Source organism: Sapajus apella, unplaced genomic scaffold (genome assembly GCF_009761245.1).
Source record: "Sapajus apella isolate SASKATOON/1434 unplaced genomic scaffold, GSC_monkey_1.0 scaffold23, whole genome shotgun sequence".
Lineage (NCBI taxonomy): Eukaryota > Metazoa > Chordata > Mammalia > Primates > Cebidae > Sapajus > Sapajus apella.
Window position 1 is genome coordinate 4665850 of NW_022436963.1, and position 21507 is coordinate 4687356.

The 21507-nt window shown below is 57.3% G+C and overlaps 1 protein-coding gene across 4 annotated transcripts in view; it reads left to right on the forward strand.

Annotated features, from left to right (window-relative positions):
- The first annotated feature begins 11572 nt into the window (after positions 1-11572).
- The window catches only part of PRKCD (protein kinase C delta), a 32146-nt gene continuing 22211 nt past the window's right edge, over positions 11573-21507 (forward strand). For 2 of the 4 annotated variants that reach the window (XM_032290204.1, XM_032290207.1), the window contains exons 1-2: positions 11573-11782; positions 15998-16109. The gene's annotated coding sequence lies outside the window, so the exon portion shown is untranslated. Of the gene's footprint in view, positions 11783-12563; positions 12737-15997; positions 16110-21507 lie in introns of those variants that run through there. The other 2 variants (XM_032290205.1, XM_032290206.1) reach the window with 2 other exon arrangements.

Consider the following 21507-nt stretch of genomic DNA (forward strand, 5'->3'; position numbering starts at 1 on the left):
TGACATGCCATGCCTCTTATGCATAAGAATGCATGCACATATGTGCCTTTGCACACTCACCCAGCAGCAACCAGGGTGACGATAAAGGAAGGCATGGTAGCTTCCCACCCAAAACTCCCTCATCTTGAAGCAGGGAGAGAAGGAAGTCAGGCTCCGGGTAGGAGAAACAACCGCATGTGTGCCTGAGTACTTATGGACCCCCGGCCATTAGCATGGGAGGCCTGCGCCATGCTGCTTAATCACCACTGCTGCTCCCTCTTCTCTTGGGCACATTCCTGCCTGCTGTGTCTGATCCCCATGGCAGAGCCCAAATGTCTCTGGATCCCATAGAGACTTCCAGGGCAGGGCCTGCCAGTGCCCCTGGGTGCAGGGAGCCTCAGAAGTCCAGGCCAACCTCATGCAGCTTGACTTTCAGCCCTTGCCATACGGAGGCCAACAAAATGCAGTCACCAAGGTTGCTGAGTGCTGTCTCTGGGCACAGTGATGCCAACCCAGGAAAGCTGGTTTCCACTGAATGCCTCCTGTGTACCCAGCCCTCACAGGGGGGGAGTCATGTGTGTGGTGGCAGTGGGGAGTGATCAGGAGGAGAGGACATGGCACTCAAGGGGTGACCTTGCAGCTAGGGAAGGAACAAAAACAAATAGGATCTAAGGCTCAACTGCCAAAAAGGATGGCCCCTGGGAGCCCAGACACCTACATGCACAGGTTCTAGAATTGACAGTGAAGAAAAGGAAGGGTCTTCAAGGTGGCCCAGGAACACCCTGTACTCACCCCTGAGTCTGCTGGCTAGAGTCCCAGCAGCCCATGATTAAGGGCTGAGCCAGCCAGGCTTACAGAGCAAAGGTCAGAAGGGGAAAGATTTATGGAGAAGTCTCCTTGCACTCATACCCATGAGTGCCCTTTCATATGGGCACACTTTGTGCTCCTGGAGCAGACTGTAGTTGGCCTTGCCTTGGGTACTTCCTTGGGACAGGGCAGCTAGGCATGTGGACCAGTGGAGGTCTTAGGCTCTGAGTTTCCACCGTGCATCGGGCTTGGGCATTGCCAGCACTCTGGTTCCTGCCTGATTGGCTCCAGAGACCTAGGGAGCATTCGTATGAATCATATAGGTCATGGCTTCATTTTTTCATTCATTTAAAGGTGCCTGGTGCACTCACACCTGCCTCCAGCCTTTGCTCTTACTGTTTCCTCTGCCTCGAGTGACCTTCCTCCAGGTATTCTCCCCTCCAGTTTCTGCCTGGAAAGCCCCCTTTCCCAGCTTCATTTCCCATGACCTTCACCACAAGCCCAGGCTTTTGTATGGCACCCAAGGCCCTTGTGAGTGTGAATCTTCAGCTGGCCCCTGGGGCACCCGCCAGCAGTAACTGTCTCCTGTGAATCCCATGCTGCAGCCCCTCAGCCTTCCCTAGAGTCAGCCTTGAATGCAGCGGGCTCATGACCTTCAAACCTTTGCTCAGGCTCTTCCTTCTGTCCGGAGTGCCTTCCTTGCCTTCCCTGCTTTCCCTGCATTCTCACCACTGCCCACTAAGGACTTAGTTTTTGCTCTTCCTGGCCCAGCACCAAGGGCACGTTTTTAGTAAAGCCTTCCCTACTTTGTTGGCCCTCACACAGAAATTTTTTTTTTTTAGACGGAGTCTGGCTCTGTCACCCAGGCTGGAATGCAGTGATGTCATATTGGCTCACTGCAACCTCCGCCTCCTGGGTTCTAGCCATTCTTGTGCCTCAGCCTCCTGAGTAGCTGGGATTACAGGCATCAGCCACCATGCCTGGCTAATTTTTGGTATTTAGCAGAGACAGGGTTTTACCATGTTGGCCAGGTTGGTCTCAGACTCCTGACCTCGAGTGATTTGCCCGCCTCTGCCTCCCAAAATGCTGGGAAAACAGGCATGACCCACTGTGCGCAGCCATGCCTTAGGTTTTATACAGAGGGCTTGAGGCCATGTAAGCTTTCCTGTCCTACGCTAAAACACACCCTGAGGATAACAAATTAAATCATAATAACAGAGCTGGCAGTCATCCACTGAGTACTCACTCTGATCCAGGCACGATACTAGGTCCTCCTCTTGTCTGCTCTCCATGAGCCTCTGTGAGTGGGGAGTGGGAGCCAGAGAGGAAGGCCCACATAGCTGAGCGGCTGAGCTCCCTGACAGAGACCAGCCCCCAGTAGCTCCAGGCGACTCCTCACCTTGGCCACCACTTTCAACACCTCTGGTAAGAATAGGCCCTTTCACTCATGCCTTCTGACTCCCTCAGCAGACTCAGGCTCAGAGGCTTGGGCTGCCCCTCAGACTTGAGAAGATGAAGAGGAGGCCCTGGAGGGCAGTCGTGCAGACATGCAACCGCAGGGAGGCTCTAGGCTAGAATCTCTGTGGCAGAGGAAAGCAGGTGCTTGTGGGACTCCATCCCTTCCTCTGGTGAGCCATGGGCTGGAGTCCAGGCCACCGTCTGGTCCCTGCCAAGCAGGTCTTGCAGTGTCCACCCCGTTCCAGTTTCTTGAGAAGTTGTCCTGGCCATGTCCCTGTCAGAACTGACTACCAGGCAGCAGAGCTGGCCCCAGAGCAGCATCTGTCTTTGGCTAGGGAAGGGGCTGAGACCCTCTCCATGAACACACCGTGTCCTGGACTCCTGCCTCAGTGCCCTGCAACAGCCTGTGTGGCCTTGGGCTGGGCTTGACCCGAGCTTGTTTCCTTCTCTCTGGGACGATGGGAATCGCTGCTTTACCCCAGGTGTAGGCAATTAGACAGTAATGAGGTAGCTGCCCACTCCTGTCCATCCTCCTATCAGACCCTGTGCACACCTGGGAAGGAAGGCCGGCATCCTCTTCCTCCCCTCCCTTGCTCCATCAGTCAGTCCTTGTGACCACTGACAGCTGGGTCTTTCACCATCCCCCCATTGTGTTTCAGAGAAGCTGAGCCACCCGCCTAAGGTCACAGCTAGAGCGGGCTGAGCCAGGAGGAGAAGCCTGCAGCCTGGGCATGCCTGCCTCTGAAGCCACCAGGTTTTCGTCCTGACCTTCGTCCAGGCTTGCACAGTCGTGGGGCCTGGCCCTGCCACCTGGCCTTGGCCTCCCCTCTCTGAGCCTTGGTTTCCTCACCTGTAATCTGGGGTTGCTCTTACTCTGCAGGTTGCCCTGAGACTAGGTTTTTAATAGCTCAGCCTCTTCCTGGTACCAGGGGTAAATTAATATCTACTGCTCCCATCACCTTTTCTGTGTAGCTGGAACCACAGAGACCGAGAGGGGCAGAGCCCTGCCAGGATCCTGCAGCCAGTTAGAGGCAGGACTGAGCAGGCCCCCCTCCGCGGGTCCAGCATCTCCTCAAGCTCACTGGCATTGTGCGTGTCCACTGGGGGCCCATGGAAGCCTCAGTGCTGCCACAACTCACCACCTGGATACAAACTCTCACTAATGTTTGCCCAGGCCTACTCCAGCCTGGGAGGCACTTCAGTGCTTAGTCTTCTTCCAGAAGCTTCACCCCACACCCACCTGGGCCACCCTTCGGATAAGACTGGGGAAGCCGGCCTGCCCCTCAGCTTCTAGGGTTTCCTCAGAGCTGGGGGTAGCCAGGGGACCTGGATCAGTGGTGGTGTGGAGCCCAGGCAATCCAGGGAAGGCAGATTTGGGGGACAGTCGATGGTACCAGCTCCCACATGAAGGACAGGGCTGTAGGAGGCATCTTGATGCCCCCTGGTCACCCCTGCCCTCACTTCTTCCTAGTCACCCTGTACTTTCTTCTTCAGTGAATTGGGAGCTGAAATGGAGCATCAGATTGTGGCTTGGCAGCCAGACACGGATGGGTGGGGAGGCAGAGAGAGAAAGGTCTTGGGTTGTGTTGTGGGATGAAAGGCACATTTTACCCTCATGCCTGAGCACTACCTAACCTGGCTTAAGGTTAGCCAGGGAGGCTTCCTGGAGGAGGTGGTAACCAAGCTAGAACCTACCAGAAAACAGAGGAGTTAGCTACGAATGGTGTGCTAAGCAGAGGGAAGGGCATGGGCAAAGGCCCAGAAGTGAGAAGTTGAAGGACGTTGTCTGGTAGGAACTGGAAGACCTTCCTTTTCTGGAGCTCTGGGGCTGACGGGGACAGGAGGCAGAGGCTAGGTCACACTGGGCCAGATGGCCACAGCGGGACTTCGATCTTTATTCCGAGAGATCCGTGGTCAGCCTCAGGGCTGGAGAGTGAGTAGTCCTTGCCACTTTTGGAGGATTGTGTGGCTACTGTGAAGGAAAAGAATTGTTGGGGGTGGGGAGGTGGTGTTCTGAATAGAGGAGACCACCACAGACGGCCAAACAAGAGACACGGGGACCCCAGGCCAGAACAAACAAATGAATTCAGAAGTCAGAATGGGGAGCCTGAGACACCAAGGGGAGAGAGACCCGTGCAAGCTGCGGTGAACTGGGGCCTGGCTGGGGTGAGACCATCGTGTGTGCAGGAGGTTGCACGTGGGGCCGGGCAGAAGGCTGTCGCATGCAGGCCCACTGGGATCCTGCCTGGGGCTGGGAGTCCTTTCCCCTCTCACCCTCCTTCTTGAAGAAAGGCTTCGGCCCAAGGGAAGAAAATTCATTATTTTCTTCCTTTGCACCATGGCTATGCCATGCACACCCACACAGCACATCCACAGAGGCTGTGGTTCCGCTGCTGCCTGCCTTCTTCAGAGTCTGGGGAGCAGTGGAAGCTTCCTTGGGGCCTTCTTCTCTGGATTCCAGTGGCTTGGTGTGGGTGGGATGGGAGGAGGGTGCGTAAGGAACAGGAGGGAAGATTTGGCATTTCCACTCCCCCGCTTCCCTCCAAGCATCCCCACCACTACTGACACATACACACACATCAGCTAGCACCTAAGAGCACATACCTGAACCCAAAGTCAGATTCCACAGAGCACTTCCGCCACAGCCCCTGCAGCCCAGCACTCAAACCCACTGACACTTCCCCCCGTCTCCACAAGCAACCTTCCAGCCCTCCCTCCAGACAGGTACCTTAGGGTTGGAGCAGCCCACACACCAGGGAGCCACCCTCCCCTGCCAGCAGACAGACCAGCAGGTCTGCCCTAGCAACATGAGGGTGCTAGGGCAGATGTGAGCAGGAACTCCCCAGATATCCAGTAAAACCTGAGGGCAAGTGGAAATTCTAGTTCATCATCTTTATAAGGCCACAGGGTCCCAGACTTCCTCCATACCTGGAGACCCCTGTGATCCCGGGCATGGTACCTGAAGCTGAGGCCTCAGTGCCTACCCTCGCACAACTGTTAATAGATGTCAGAAGCTGGCTGGAATCCCCATTCCACTGGCCTGGAGTGGAGGTGCAAGAGGCCCCGCATGGGCATACCTGAGGGCTTAGATTCAGTACCCCAGCCCTTGACCCAAATCCCACCCCTATTCAGAAATCCCAGCCTTCTCCCTTCCCTCTACTGCCCTGGGATAACTGCCCAATACCCATGGGCCCTGAGGGGCTGGCCTGGGAACTGTGTTTCTGGCCCCAAGGTTCACCATTAGTACTGCCCAGGCCTGCCTAGTGGCCTGGCCATCTGCCTAGCCACTGTGGCCAAGATGGTCACAGCCTGTGCCCGCAGAAGCCTGCAGGCAGAGGCAGGGCCCAGGCATGTGAAGGTGGTGGGGTGGGCAGAGCCTGAGGGTGAGACTCATCTCCCTGGGGAGGCTCCTCCCTGCCAATCTCTGCCTCTGCCCACTGCAGGCTGCTGGGCATTGGGGGAGGAGGCATGTCTCTGCCAGGGGAGTTCATGGTCTGGGAGAGATGCAGCACATGAAGAGCCCAGCTGCCTGTTCCTAGTGCTGAGCACAGAAATGGGCACTCTGCTTCCAACAATTTATCTCCAGAGCAGCCCCAAGGGCTAGAGATTTTACAGGTGAAGAAACTGAGGCCAAGAGAGGGCTGGCATTGCTCCAGGTCACACAGCCAGCCGGCATGGGGGCTGCATGCTAGTTCTTCCCACTCTGAAGCCTCTGCAATAGACAGAGTGGAGGTGGGGGGGGCGCTCATAGAAAGCAGAGGATGCCTCGCTGGAGGAGGACAGTTTGCAGGAGGACCATTTGCATGGGACCTCGTTAAATGGCTAGAGCTTAATGGAAAGGCATTCCAGGGCAAAGCACAACCTGAGCAGAGGCTTGGCGGGGAGGCTTTGATGGGTAGTGGTGGGGAGTGTGAGGGGGTGGCAGAAGTGCCCTCGTGCTCAGGGCCTCTCATATCGCTGAGGACCTGGGGTGGAGGGTGCTGGTTGTTCAGGCTCTGCTGGTCTAACTGGCCCAACCACTTATCTCTGGCACTGCCCACTGTCCCTGCTCACAGCCCTGCCAAGAGTTGTTGGCAAACCCTGGGTGAAGTGTGGGTCAGGGGCCTAGGATTCCACCAATCCCTGTCCCAGGGCAAGGATTAGGGAGTCCTGAGCCCCAGGCTGCTCCGCTAAGTCTCCAAAGGCCTCACAGCACTCTCCTTCACAAAGCCTGCCTCGAGTGTGTCCTCAACAGACAATTTGTAGCATGAAGCCACAGTGCGGAGGGCAGGTGTGTTGGGGCAGACGAAATGACCTGTGCGATTATGGGGGATTCCTACTTCCCTTGGTAAATTTGCCTTTGTCTTCCTTGCTTTAATAAAAATGTATTAAATGTATAACTTTTTATTTTATTTTTTAAATTAGAACAGCCAGTGTGTGTGACTATTATAGGTTTCGGTGACTCTCCCTCTTCGCCCCTCACCCCATTTCCAGCCCCCAGGCCTCAAGGTCTTCTCAGAGGTTTCCATTAGGAGGCAGGCTGCAGTGCCCTGGACGACCCTCACACCTAGGACCTCAGTTGCGCCATCCAAGAAATGGGCGAGCTCAAATGTCCCTGACTTTCCTGGACGGAGAAGAAGGAGGCGTGGGCGGCGGCCGGGAAGGGCATGGAGGTAAAGGCGCCGCGCGGCGCCGGGAGCCAAGTGACGGCACCGGTCCAGCCGCCAGGTGGCTGCCGGACCCGGGAATAGAGCCTGGTCTTTTATAGTGGGGCTTGCGTCACGCGACTGGGCGGGCGCCTCCGCCCTGGTCTCGGAAAGGCTTCCCTGGGGCGGGGCGGGCACGGGGAGGGTGGGGCCCCGGGGACTTCTCGGTGCCGGTGCACGGGAATCGCGCCGCCCGACCGGAGTGTACGCTGGGGTGCGGTTGGTACTGGGATGTATGCTTGGCGCGGGGGACCCTGGTGTGCCTGCAGTCAGTCCTTTTCAGCCTGACCTCCAGCAGCCGCCTTTCACCTCAGGGCCAACCCCCACCCTGTTTCCCGTGGGCCAGGCTGAGTTTGGTGAGCTGTCTTCTGAGGGGGCGGGGGATGGGGGGTGAGGAGTGTGGGCGGGGAGCTGAGGCACGCGCAGGCCCCCCGGGATCGAAAGGAAAGGTGGGTGAGGCTCCTAGCCCTCTCTGCCCTACCTCCCCACCATGAGTGATTAAGCCTCTGGGTCTCCCAGTAGGGACCCCGTAGATCAGAGCTGAGTGAGTGCCTTCAGGGGATGGGGTGGTGGAGGAGAGCTGGGAGGTCCCCCGGTCTCTGTGCCAAGGAATAGCTGTTGCTGATCACTGTCCCAACACCAGTGCCCATTCTTCCCACTTAACACACCCATTTGGGGGCAGGGGCAGAGGAACCAGGAAAGGGGAATCAGGCTGGCAGGGGCTGTGCCATGGTCAGTGCAGAGAAGGGACAGTCCAGGGTACATACCCCTAGGACAGCCACAGGAAGGCCCTGTGCCCTGCACTCCCAGGTCACACCTTCCCTTTGTTTACCCCCAAGTATATCTCAGGTTTCACCTATACACAAATGTGTTGAGGAAGGAACATGAAGGAACATTAGCCCAACCTCACTAACTCTCTGCCTGGCAGGTAACACCAACAGGGAGGGGATGAACTTGAACTCTTCCATCCTCTCAGCCTCAGGAGGTCGATCTAACCAACTCTACTCCACAGATGAGGAAGCTGAGGCACATTTAGTTTGCAGCGCAGGGCAGAGCCAGGATGTGAACCTGGCCCCTTCAGCCCCTGGCCTGGCACTTCCCTGCTGTGCAGCACTACCCACAAGGCCACTGTCCCCTCAGCTTGTCCTTGCTTGTACTTTACCTAGTGCCTGAGGCTGACACTCCTGTTGATGACAGCCTTGGTGGCCTGAGGCATGGGCATGTCCCAAGTGTCCTTCCTACTACACTGTCCCCAGTGGGACCCTCCTAGGCTCTGCTGTTTCCAGCAATTGCCCAGGTGCATTGTCCCTGTTGACTGTGTCTCCTGCTCCAGAAACACGAGCCCACTCTCTCTTGGCCAGGCCAGTGCTCTGGGTGTGATGGAGATGGCACTGTCAACCAAAGCTTCAGGGATAAGGATGGTGACATAGAGAGACAGAAAGAGAGAGAAGGTGCAGAAGGCAGAGAGGCCAGGACAAGGACCAACTCTTGGCAGGGATCATGTGAGGGGACCCCATCTGCCTTCAGCGGTGCGGACCTCAGGGACAGAGGGAGGCCTTTTCCATGTTGCTTGGCTAAGTCTTAGACTTCAGAAGTGGGGGAGTCTGGGGGCCTCCCAGAGTTCATGGCCTTTGGAGGGGGCAGGGGCAGCAGGGGTCAAGCTGCTTCTCCTCTGGATAAATCCTACAGGTAGCCCACTGAGGAACGGCCCTGGGTGGATGCCATGGGTGGGAGTCTGGATGCCCCCTGGCGCCACCCCAGCCCATCTCCTTGGCTGCACCTGGAGAAGGAGGAAAGTATCACCTCTAGGCAGCTGCTACAAGTCTAGCCCTGCTCAGGGATTTACACCCCATGTCATGAGAAGACATTGAAGGCTCTTTCAAGGCTCACAGCCTGTGACTTGGCACATGACCATGGCTGTAACCCTGGGCAATGTGTCTAGCCTGGCTGAGGCTCTGTACATATCATCTCATTTAACCCTAATAATCTCATTCAACCCCCAACATGACTCTGTCATCAACGCTTTTCATAGGTGAGAACTCTGAGGCTGGGAGAGGTGTGCTTACTTACTCAGGGTCATATAGTTAGCATGTGACACAGTCAAGGTTTGCTCTCAAGCTTCAGCAGGCCCTTCTTGTTAATGCCAGGCAGATTATGGGGACACAGACATCAGCTCATCTGGACCTTGCCCTGGCCCACCAGTGTGGCACCCAAAGGCAGCTCCAAGATGCAGGGTGGTTCTAGTCAGGCTTGGCCTGGACTCTCTGGACCCCATGCAAATCTGTTCTCCCTGGGGCCCTTGGACCTAAGGCCTGGAAGGAAGCCCACCTTCATCCCTTCTCTGCCCTTGCCACAGCATAGCTAGCACAGCCTTAGCCCCTCTGCCCCTCTCTGAGTACATCACATTTTCCCTTGGAATCTCCAGAGGAGAAAGATTGGCTGAAGCCAGTGTATGCTTGCAGTCCCTAAGCTCACGAGTCTGCACATCCTGAGGATTAGGAAAGTGCTTCCTGTTATCTAATGTAAATCTTGTCCCTGTAACACCAGTATATGTCAAACAGTGATTCTCCAAACATTGGCAATGTTTGGAGACGTTTTTGTCTGTCACAAGCTAAAGCAGGGAGGTACTGTCATCCAGTGGGCAGAGGCCAGGGATGCTGCTAAACATCCCTATAGTGCCCAGGGCAGCCCCCACAGCAAAGAATCATCTGTCCCAAAGGTCAGTGGTATTGAGACTGAGATCCCTGATGTAAACTGTGGGCTTTGGAGCCAGACAGACCTGGGTCTGAATCTGTCGCTGCCACCGACTAGCTGTGTACTCTGGCGCAAATTGCTTCTCCTTTCTCTGAGCCTGAGTTTGCACATCATCAAAACGGGCACTAACAGCAGCCCTCACCTCTTGAGAACTATTCAGACTGCACACATCCAGCACCCAGCACAGAGCCTGGTGCTGGGTAGCCTTCATCAGAGATTATTTCCTTCTTCCAAGGTGAACCACAGGGAGTGGGAACAAAGGTCTGGTGGCTAGACCTGGAGTTCCTCAAGGGACAGTCCTCCCTCTGGCTGCAGTCCCTGGCACAGGGTGGGCCTACTGTTTATGTTGAGGGAGAGGCTGGATTGGCTTACTGTGGACCTGAAGGAGGAGCCAGAAGGAAACCCAATCCCAGTGGGCAAAGGTCACTTGAGGCTCACCTTGTGCACTCTTTCCTCCAGTCCAACCCTGGGGAAGCCATGGGGCATGGTGGGTGAGGTGGGATGGGATCAGGACACAGAACATGCTAATGAATATGGTCCTTCGCTCAGGAAAGTGCCATGCATTACAACCGGGCATCAGGGAGGAGGGGCATTTGAATGGACACAACCAAGGCAGGTGGAGGTGTGGGGGTGAATGGGAAATGGCATTCAGGCCCAGAGAACAGCATGCTCAAGCCCTGGGTGTGAAGAGAAAGATGTCTTTCACAAAGGATAGTCCTGGAACCCACCTGGTCTGGCCTTTCCTCTCCATCCATCTTCCCCAATCTCAACCCAGGTTCCTCCCACCTGAACATCATGGCAGCCCTTCTATTCCCCATCCAGCCTCTCCTCTGCCCTGCTGTCCCTTTATCTCACAGGAGCCCTCTTGAGCCTGTCTCTCTGCCTGATTCTAACAGCCGTCACCACCTTCTCATTGCTTCCTGTGAAGACGGAGTCCTGGGCATGGGCTATCTCTGTCACAAGTCCCTTTCTCAGCTCAGGCCACCTCAAGGATTGTCCCCCACTTCCATCCCTTGTATCTCAGCTGGGAAGAGCTGTCTAGATTTTCCCTATCCCTTCTAGGTGGTTCCCCAGAACCTGGAACCCTTTCGTTTGTCTCCTGGAAAGTGACATTTCTTTAGACGGGTATGAGGCTAATGTCTTTGCTTTCTGAGCTCTGGGGCCTCCGAATGGACTCCCTAGAACCCCAGCTGGTCCCTAGACTTTGAGCCGAGGGATACTCGGTGAATAGATGAGTGAATGAATGAATGAATGAGTTATGGCTGGCAACCAAGTTCCACGTCTGGAAAGGAGGCTTAGGCGCCTGTCTGCCAGGGGCGATAGAGAGGTCTCGAAGGTGGGGGCAGGAGAACAGAAGACTGCCAGTCGGGGTAGGGGCCGCTCCCAAAACTGCCTGAGGAGAAGTGCAGCAGCCGACCAGGGAGAACCTCAGGTCCTGGAGTCTATCTAGCTCCGTCTACGGGGCAGGGCGGTGACGGCGGGCCTGGCGGCGGGCACTGAGCCCGGCCGCGTCGGAGCTCCAGCCAACAGGAAGAGCAGGAGTGGGGCCAGGCGAGGCGGGCCAGCTGGCCAGTGGGGAGTCCCGGGCGTGGGCGTGGGGAGTGGGGGAACCCCCGCCGGCATCTCTCAGGCCCCAGAGGGCGGGGGGCGCCTCCCCGCCCGGCCTCAGTGTCCTCCTCTGTAAAATGGGCCCCTTCTGAGGGCTGACTGCGCGCTAATGGCTGGAGGGTGCGTAGCGGTCCGGGGTGGGCAGAGGGGCCGGGAGACCCAGCGTCCCGCGCAGACAGAAGCGGAGGGAAGGCGTCCCTACTCGCAGCTGGCGGGGCGGGGCCTGGCGGGGGCGGGGCCTGGCGGCACCTGGGTGAGGTCGCGCGGCCCCGCCCCCTCGCACTTCCGTGTGCCGCGGCGCCGGAGCCCGAGGCGGCTGCAGATCGGATCCCCCGAGCGACCCCCGGTGCCTGCCCGCCGCGCAGAGGCCCGGGTCACACCTCGCTGGCCACCGGGCCTGTCGCGGTCAGCCCCGCGCCGACCCCCATCCGCTCGCGCCGGGGAGCCGCGCCCCCGCCGCCGACCCTTGGCGCCTGCCCCTGCGCCTGGAGGTGAGTGAGGGCGGGCCCTGGGCGCGGAATCGGGGCTACCCCGAGGGAGCGGCGCCCTTCCGTCCCCCTCCCCGTCCTCCTCCCCGTCCCGGTTCCGAAACTGAGAAACTGAGCCGCGGTCAGCAAAAGTCCCGCCGCGAGCCAAGACCTGCCGGTGACTCCGTCCCCACGTCGGTCTGTCTGTCCCTCTGCTCGACTGTGGGGGCGGAGGTCCTTCTGTCCGCCTGCTCCCAGCCCCTCCACACGCCTGTGTGTCTCCAGCTCCTCCGAGGGGCCCGTCCGTCCCTCCCGACTCTGTCCCGGGCCCTGCGTCCGTCCGTCTGTCGCCGCCTACTCTGTGTTCTTCCCCTGTCCGCCTCTCCCAGACCCGGTCCGTCTGTCTCTAGCCCTCCGCGTGCTCCATCGCCCCACCCCCACCCCTGCCCACAGCCCCCTCGATTCGATCCTCCCGGAGCCGCGCCCCCTGCCCACGATCGCCGCCCCCTGTCGGTCCAGCCGCTCCTCCGCTCTACAGCGGGGCCCAGGCCAGGCCGCCCGCCGGGCCTCGCCTCCCGCCCCTGGGTCTCTGGAGGCCCGACCCGCGCGGCGCCTCCTCCGCGCTGTCTCTCCTTTCCGTCTCTGAGTCTTTCTCCGTCCCTTCCTCTGTCTCTGGGCTAGGCGTGGCTCCAGTCTCCACCATCCCCCTTCCTTCCCGCCCCACCCTCCGCCCCTCTGAGACCCCTCCCTTGGGGGCCCCTGCCGGGTGCGGTCTTTACCCGCCCCCAACCCAGATGCCGTCTCCGACTTGGGAGCTCCGTCAGGTGAAGGGAGGAGGTGGGGGGCCCTCCTGGCTCGTCGTGGAGAGGCAAGAAGCGAACACCATCGGAACGGCTCCCACTTCCCCAACTCCCTTACTCTTGGGGCGGGGGAGAGCGCCACCGAGCCCCCACTTAAACGTGGTCAGAAGGATTTGCTGTGAGTGGGGGTTCCCCTTCTCTGACGCCTACGCTGTATGCATGGACACTGTCTCCTTGTGCTAAGTCACTGGTATCTAGGTGTGTGGATATGCTGTGTGTCTGTGTCAGCTTCTGTGCTGTCACTGTGGGTCTTGCCTGTGCATGGCGTGTCCTTTTTCACATGTGTGACTTGCTGTGTGTCTGTTTGTATGTCTGTTTGTGTGTCCTGAGGCTCCGTGTGTGTCTTTTGCAACTGTATGTACCATTCTTGGTATGTTTGTCACCAGACTCTTATGTGTGTATGTGTGTCTTTTCCTGCCAGTGTGTAGGTCCCTGTGTGTCTGGAAGTTTCAGTGTTGCATACTGGGTATATCATGGTGACCAACTGGCCATGAGTAGGTTAAATCTGTTCATTGTGGAAGCCCCTGGTGTTGGGTGCCAGCCCACCAGGCTCATGTGTGAGTGTATGTATGAGTGTGTCTATGTGCATGTACTCGCGTGTGGCTCTCCTTCTTGAGCTTCTGGGACCAGGCTCACCTGGTCACTAAGGGAGGGGACTGATCCCTGGGGTTTCCTCGTTCCTGCTGTGGAGCAAGCTGGGGCGTGGTGGGCAGGCCAGCAGAGGGAGGCTGTATGACACGCTCGCGTGTGTGTGTGTGTGTGTGAATGAGTGAGAGAGAGGTGTGGAGGTGTCAGGGCAGCTGTACCTGGCTAAGGGGTGGTTTGAGGGCAGTGTGATGGGACAGTGCTGGGATGAGGCTGGCAGTGTGTGGCCACGGTGGGAGTGTGTGACTGGTGGGGCAGTCTATGAAACTGCCAGTGTATGCTTGGGGAGTGACTGCAATTGTGGGGAGCTGAGAGTGCCTGGGCGTGGGTGTTAGTGGTAGAAGGGGGTGTGACAAGGTGTATGGTGACAGTGCTGGGAGGGAAGGTGAGAGTTCAGTGTGTGTGTCTGTGTGTGTGAGTATGTGGGAGACCACAAGGCTGCGGGTGTGCACATGGAGAGGGCTAGAGGGCACGTCTTGGGATTTCTGGTGATGTAACCAAGCTCTTGGTTACAAGATCTTGGGACCAAGAAAGCTCTGGGACCAAGAAAGACCTGTGCTCCAATTCTTGCTGTGCCTGTTAAGAGGAAGAGACCCAAGCTAGGCCTCTCAAGGCTGAGTGTCCTTATCTGCAGAATGGAGAAAGTTGTGAGGACAAAAGGTCCTATGTTAAAGGTCCTTCAGCGCAAACTTGGCCCATAGTGAGAACACAGCACATTCAAAGTCTTATGTGGTCACCACCCCTAGCTGTATGGTTCCCATTCTCCTTGGAGCTGGGGCTAAAGAAAGCCCAGACAGTCCCCAACCCAATTTCCTGCCTGTCTGTTGCCCCTTTCCCATCTCCTTGACCAGGCTGCATAGGGGAGGGAGGATGCCCAGACAGAGCCCCCAGTACCCAGCCTTGTTCAGCCTGTATGACAGCCCCTCCCTCACCAGCCCTTAGTCTAGTAGCAGTGATGGGGGAGACAGGAGTGGAGGGTGATTCGGAGCTGTGACTGCAGGGCGCTGACACCATTTAGCTGGCACAGTTTAGATTAAAATTAGAAATAATTTAAAGTACAGACAAAAAGATAAAGCCAATGATGCCCCCAGGGGATGGTGATGGGGGTCTCCAGCTGGGGGAGGGGCTTACATCTGGGGAGCAGAATCTTTTGTGGAGGCTTGAGCCGGCCTTCAGAGAAAATGCTTAGGCCTGGGCCGGGCGCGGTGGCTCAAGCCTGTAATCCCAGCACTTTGGGAGGCCAAGGCGGGTGGATCACGAGGTCAAGAGATCGAGACCATCCTGGTCAACACGGTGAAACCCCGTCTCTACTAAAACTACAAAAAATTAGCTGGGCATGGTGGCGCGTGCCTGTAATCCCAGCTACTCAGGAGGCTGAGGCAGGAGAATTGCCTGAACCCAGGAGGCGGAGGTTGCGGTGAGCCGAGATTGCGCCATTGCACTCCAGCCTGGGTAACAAGAGCGAAACTCCGTCTCAAAAAAAAAAAAAAAAAAGAAAATGCTTAGGCCTTTCAGCCAGGAGACATAGGGTACCTTGCTACCTTTGCCATTCCTTCCTTCCAGGATATCTCCAGGCCTCAGTTTTTTTCAGCTGTGTAATGGGCACAATAGTAATGTGAGAATCACCTGAGCTATAAGGCACAAAAACAAGAGATTAAAACATGTCTTTCTTCAGGCTGGGCGTGGTGGCTCATGCCTGTAATCACAGCACTTTTGGAAGCCAAGGTGGGTGGATCACTTGGTCAGGAGATTGAGACCAGCCTGGCCAACATGGTGAAACCCTGTCTACCAAAAATACAAAAATTAGCTGGGCATGGTTGCATCACCTGTAATCCCAGCTACTCGGGTGGCTGAGGCACGAGAATTGCTTGAGACCAGGAGGTGGAGGTTATAGTAAGCCAAGATCGTGCCACTGCACTCCAGCCTGGATGACAGAGCAAGACCCTGCCACCTTAAAAAAAAAAAGTCGCCAGGCGCCGTGGCTCACACCTGTAATCCCAGCACTTTGGGAGGCCGAGGCGGGTGGATTACGAGGTCAAGAGATCGAGACCATCCTGGTCAACATGGTGAAACCCCGTCTCTACTAAAAATACAAAAAATTAGCTGGGCATGGTGGCGCGTGCCTGTAATCCCAGCTACTCAGGAGGTTGAGGCAGGAGAATTGCCTGAACCCAGGAGGCGGAGGTTGCGGTGAGCCGAGATTGCGCCATTGCACTCCAGCCTGGGAAACAAGAGCAAAACCCCGTCTCAAAAAAAAAAAAAAAAAAAAAGTCACTATTCATTTGGCATTCTCAATGTGAATCCAGCACTGGAGCTGACACGCCACATCATCGGAACCTCAGAACCACCTGGGGAGAGGGTACTAGTATTTTCCTCATTTGAAAAACTGAGGCTCGGGATTTTCCCCAGGCTAAGCCTACAGGGCAACCTCCCGCAGACAGAGGGTTGGGAACAGGCTTTTGCTGTGTTATTGGCTTCCTCACCAGGCTGGAAATGTGCTGAGGGCAGGGACACAGTGTTCCAGCCCCTAACATGGAGTGGACACATAGCAGTGCCCAGGAAAAGTTGTGCCCAGCACCCCATTTCACACAAGAGAAAGCCACATCCCGAGAGACCCGAGGTTTTAGGGCCAGGGAAGCCTGAACTGGGCCTGTCACCCATGCCGGGACTGGCTGATGGGGAGAGCCTGTTTGGCAGAGCCTCCCAGCTCAGCTGTTTCCTCCTGTTTCTACAGGTCTGCAGGGAACTGGCCAGGAAAGGGGGCAGGCCTGTTTCTCCTGGTGGTTGGTGCTTTGCAACTGCAGCGGGAGCCGAGACTAAGGACAATTGGGAGCTGGAATCCCCAGGTAGGACTGAGTTCTCTTAGGCAGATGGACGGTGTACAGGTGTGGCCTTCCTCTCTGGCCTCCTTGTCTTCTGCTGTGACACTGGATAGGGGTTGGGCATGCATGCAGTCATTGATCTGGTTGTGGGCCCTGTGTACCCTGTCTATGAGGAGCTCTCTACCCGTGAGGAGCTTCCTGCCTGGAACCTGGCTCTGACCCAGGAATGCTCTGGCCTTGGAGCTCAGAGGCCTGGGGCCTACCATTAATTTGGGGCAAAAAGTAGTAACACTTTTTTGGTCAGTTAGAGAGAGGGTGGCTTGTGGGCTGAGGGTTGAGGGTGGACATATCAGCTTTTCCATGACCCTGTATCTGCCTCAAGCTGTCCTCATCATCACACAAGAACACTGAGATTTCCCTGTGGGCCCCACAGTGGGTTGGACACTACACTGGGGATGCAACGGGGTCTCCAGCTGCAGGTATAGCTGTGCTCTCTTCCACACCCCAGGCCCCTCCATTTTCCCAGCTTCTCTGGAGCCCGAGTAGGGCTCAGTCCCTCTCTCCAGCTTCCAGGTTCAAGGGTAGCTAGGCAGAGTCTGGAATAATGCCGGGAAGGCTGCAGTCTCTCTGAAGCCCCTCAGAAAGCTAGAAATTCCTTGTTTTGTGGCAATCCTTGCTTCCTCCAGCCCCATTACCGTGAAAACATTGCTGTAGGTGACTCCACACTCACTCCAGGCTGGTGACTGGGTGTCCGGGCCCCAGTGGGCAGGGTTCTGGCAGTGGGTATGGGTGCTAATGAAGCTGGAGCCTGCGAGTGACAGTGCGGGGGGGGGATAGTAAAGATGGTCTTTCCTCCAGAAGTTCTTCCTGATCAGACCCCTGCAGCCAACCCACCTGGCTGTCATGCACCTATAGGTCTGTGAGTAGGGCCATAAAGACTTATCCCTAAACCTGGTGTGGAGGAAGTGAAGTGCATTTGGCTGTGTGGGGGCCTCTGCCACCTGAGTTCTGAAGAGCCAGCTCTTCGCTGTCACTCAGCCTTGTTTTCTAAGGAGCTTGATTAGTTTTGGAGCCAGCCCACTGTAAACCCTCAGACATCGCCCGCTAGCTGCACAGACATACGCGTGCTCACACAGGGATATGGCAAGCCAGGCTGCAGTGGGCACGCACACCCACAGACTCATGAATTCCTGTACGTGCACCACACATGTGGGCATGCAGGTACACAGGTGCTCACGTGCAGCCACCCATGGCACACACACACACACACAGAGATGCTCTCCCAGTTACTGTCGGCATCCATGCACTCAAATGCCTGCCCACACACACCACACTGTGCCCATTCTGGGATCAGGAAGGAGGGCCCTGGTCAGAGACACAGCCCAGCCAGGTCACCTGCATCTGGCACCTGATATGGAAGTTCCAGGTGTGGCTGTGATCTCAGGGGGTTGAGGGGGGCTGGGCCCACCCTGGTAGGTGAGCTCTGCCCAGGCATTCAACAGCCACCTTGCCCACCTGGCCCCGGACCCCAGGCCAAACAGGGGTTGGCATTGGAGATGGGAGGCATGAGTGTGGGAGAGAGGCCGTGTCAGCTCTGCTGGCACTATGTGCCTGCTGCCACAGCAGAGGAAGTAGGCTGTCTGGCCAGGCTCACATGGATTGGGGGTCCTGTCAATTACTCTGACCCCTACAGCGTCCATGCCTGGGGGGAGTGGAGTTGCTGGGCTCTGAGGACTGGGAGATAGGCAGGGGCGGACTGTTCACTTCCCAAAGCCTGGGCCCCGGGGAGAGGCCCGTCTGTCCGAGGCATTTCCGGATGCTTACTTCCTCTGGGCTGCCCAGGAAGTGGTTTCGGAGTGGGACTGACCAGTCCTCCGTCCGCGGCTCTATGCCTTGCTCCGCCCCTGCCTTGCCCGCCCAGGGGAGCAGCGTCTGGCCACTGGGTTAGGCCGACTGACCAGGCTTTTCACTGCCCAGGCCTTTTGGGGAGCTCTAGGAGAAGGGCAGGGGGCAGGCCACGAAGTCCCCTGCAGTCCCCACAACCATGGCTCCTTTCTTGCTCTGAGCCTGTAAGCCGAGGCTCGAGAGCATCAGTTCTGGTAGGCACAGCCCCCTTGAGAGTGGCGAAGGCTGGGCTGCATCTCAGTGACTAGGTAGCTCCCAGCAGCTCTGTGAATGAGCCTGGGCAAGTGTCTTTGCTGCTCAGTGCCTCAGTTTCCCCTCTGATAAATGAGATAATGATGGTATCTACCTTGATGAGGTTGTGTGGAAATGACAGATAACATATGCAAAGTAGCTAGCTTTGTGCTTAGCACACTGTTAGCGTTTAATGAGTAGAAACTGTAGTTATGTAAAGCATTTAGTGCCCAGTTCATGGTAACTATTCAAAAAATAGCAAGTGGGACTGATGAGTGGGTATGATTATCTGATGGGCTGGGCTCTGGGCCAGGGTTACAGGCCAGGTGGCTATGGAGCCTGGCTGAGGAGCCAGGTCTCGGACTCCCTCATCCCCCTCAATTCTGCCTCCAGTGGCAGCGCCCTGCTGGTTCAATAGGTTCCAGGTCCTTGGAGGAGAGGAGCTCCTGGTGGAGCAGCTCCACCCCCTCAGCAGTCCATTCACTGCCTGCTCTTCTCTCCCTCACTCCCTTTCAAAGGGAGAAAAATAGATCTCTTGACAAATGGATGCAGGGAGGGGACAGGCAGTCTGCAGCTGCCTGCTGCCCCCGCAGGGCTCCCCTTGGCCCTCCCCAGCTCTGGCCTCCTGCAGGACACTAGGCTGGGAGAATTGGCTGGGAACGAGGGGGTGGATGTAAGCCCTCCTGCCAGCCTGCTTACCCTTCAGACCCCCAGAGTCAGCCTTTGGGCTGGGGCAGGGAGTGGGCATCTGGGGCCGATGGAGTCCAGAAGAGTCAGGGGAGCTAGAAAACCCCCTACACACGTGGCAGCTGGGGGCTGGGCTGAGCATTGGCCTTCACTGTGTGGGGCCCAGAGACTGGGGGTGAGGAGTGTTGAGGAGTGGTAAGGACACTGATGCGAGCAGCAGGGGCCTGAGGGCTAGAGAGCAAAGCTGGATGGGCCTGGGCGGGGAGGGTGAGTGGGGGCATCCTGAAGGCTTACAAGCAGGACTTCTGCGGACATTGGTCAGACCCCAGTTGAATCCTTGCTCAGTATTTACTGCCTGTGCACTTGCCTCATCTGTGAAATGGGCAGATCAGGGGTGTCCTGTGAGACTTGAATGATGGGAAGGAGCCACTGTGTGGGGTGGGGTGGGGTGGGGCAGGAAGATGGAACAGCAAGCCCAGAGGCTCCTAAGTGGGAAGGAACTGGCTGTTCTGGGAACTGAAAGAGGTCAGTGTAGCCGGGACAGCTGAGCAGGAGGTCAGGGAGGTAATGGGGGAGGGGCAGGCTGCATGGAGCAGGCTGAGGGGAGGAGTCTGGGCTTGTTAGAGGGGCAATGGGAGGTGCTGGGGACTTGGGCAGGTGTGACAAAAATCTGTCTGAAAATCCCCGTCTGGTGGCTGGGGCAGGGGGGCCGTGGGGGCTAGGGCAGAGGACAGAGAGCAGTCAGAAGGCAGGTGCGGAGCCTGGGGACAGTGGTGGTAGGAGAAGAGAGGGCTCGAGACTTGAGGACAGGCTGGAGAGGCAGACGCATGGCGTTATGTGTGGGGAGCAGGGGAGCGCTGGGAGGGGAACGCAGGGTCTGGTGTGGGCAGGCTTGAGCTCTTCTGGAATCATTCATGTGGTGAAGCCAGGGAGGCAGGTGGGGCCATGAGTCTGAAGTTCAGGAGGGTCTGGGCCCAAAGTAGAGATAGGGAGCCTAAAGCCAGGATTGGGGAGGAAAGGGCTCAACAGGCCTTCTGTCTTCTGAGGGGTGGGAGAGCATTTGAGAGGCCCCAGGGACAGGACTGGGTTGGCTGTCTCTCAGAGGTCCCTGCCCAGGCACCCAGGAGGCAGGCTTGTGGTGGCTGAGCCGCTGTTTTCACAACAGCTCCGGAAGCTTTGGATCATGTCTTCGGCCGTGTTGGGTAAACAGGCTGAGGGGAGCAGACAGTTGCCATGGCCTGAGGCTGGATCAGATATCTGCATGGTGTAGCTGTGGTCTGGGGTTGTTCGCACAGGAGGATCTCAGGGTCCTCCAGTGTCAGGACTGGAGAAAGCTTAGAGGTCTCCGTTGTTGAGACAGGGAGGCTGGAGCCCCAGGAGGGGCAGTAGCTGGCCAGCCTCTGCCAGTGGATTCATGCTGCCTATCTCAGTCTAGTTCTCCCCAGAGCCCCAGGCCAGAACAGGGCACCCCACGGCTGGGGGTGCTTAACGGAGCCTCTTTTCCCACTGATCCAAGGAGGTCTGGAAGACACCAGGGCAGTCAGGCCAAGTCCAAGGAGCATCCGAGCAGCAGATCTGAGCTAGACCTGTCTAGGCCCAAGCGCTCTGGTTCCTCTGTCCGCTGCCTGCTGTGGGATGGCACAGCATGTGGAATGGTCCTGCCTCTCTCTCAGCTTTCTCAAGATCCCCAAAGTACGGAGGCATCATGTGGGCCCTGCCCAGATCCTGGGTATGGCTGGCAGAAGGCTTAGGTGGCCATCTTACCTTTTCCCAAACACAAAATGATTGTTTCCAATGGTAAACAATTGGGAAAATCGTGGGGACTCTGTGGGAGAGAGAAGGTCTAAGGAGTAGGACTCTTGTACTGGGGGCTGATGGAGGAGTTTTTCACCTCCAAACACCCCCCCCCACCCTGCTGAAGGCCAGATGGGCAGTTCTAGGACTAGAGCTGGAGGCTTTCTCCCCACTTCCTCCTGGGTCTGCCCCATTGGCTTTGTGGCTTTGGTTGAATTGCTCAACCTCTTTCGGTTTCTGCACAGTGAGCCTGGAGCTCATGGAGCTTATGCTTGGGGTGCCTGGCCTGCTGCCCCCACCAGCACAGGTTCAAGCCCTCCCCCCACCGCCGTGCACCAGGCCTGTGACTGCCACCTGTGACCCTCAACCTCCACCACAGCCTCAGGGCACTGCAGGCAGGTGGGCGGAGGCCTGCCCAGTGATGTGCCCGGCCAGCCCACTCCTTCCCTTACACACTTTAGACTTTGCTCCGGACCAAGAGGGACTTTCTTTGCCTCCCTGGGTGGAAAGGCCCAGCCTAGCCTAACACCAGCTGCCCTTCTTCCCCTCCTCCATTCATTCCCCAGCCATTGTGCCTGGGGCCTGCAGTGGAAAAAGCTGCATTTGGACTTTCTTGGTGCCAGACCCTAGCCAGGCACATGGGGCCCTTCCAGGCCTGTGTGTTTATTTCTGTGTCTGCCTGGAGAGTCTGTGTGCCCGTGTATACATTACAGCTTGTGGCATCCCACGTGCATGTGGATCCTGTGTGGTCGGGTGTGGTCTGTGTGGGCCTGGGTGTCTACTGACTTGTGAGAGCTGGTGGGTG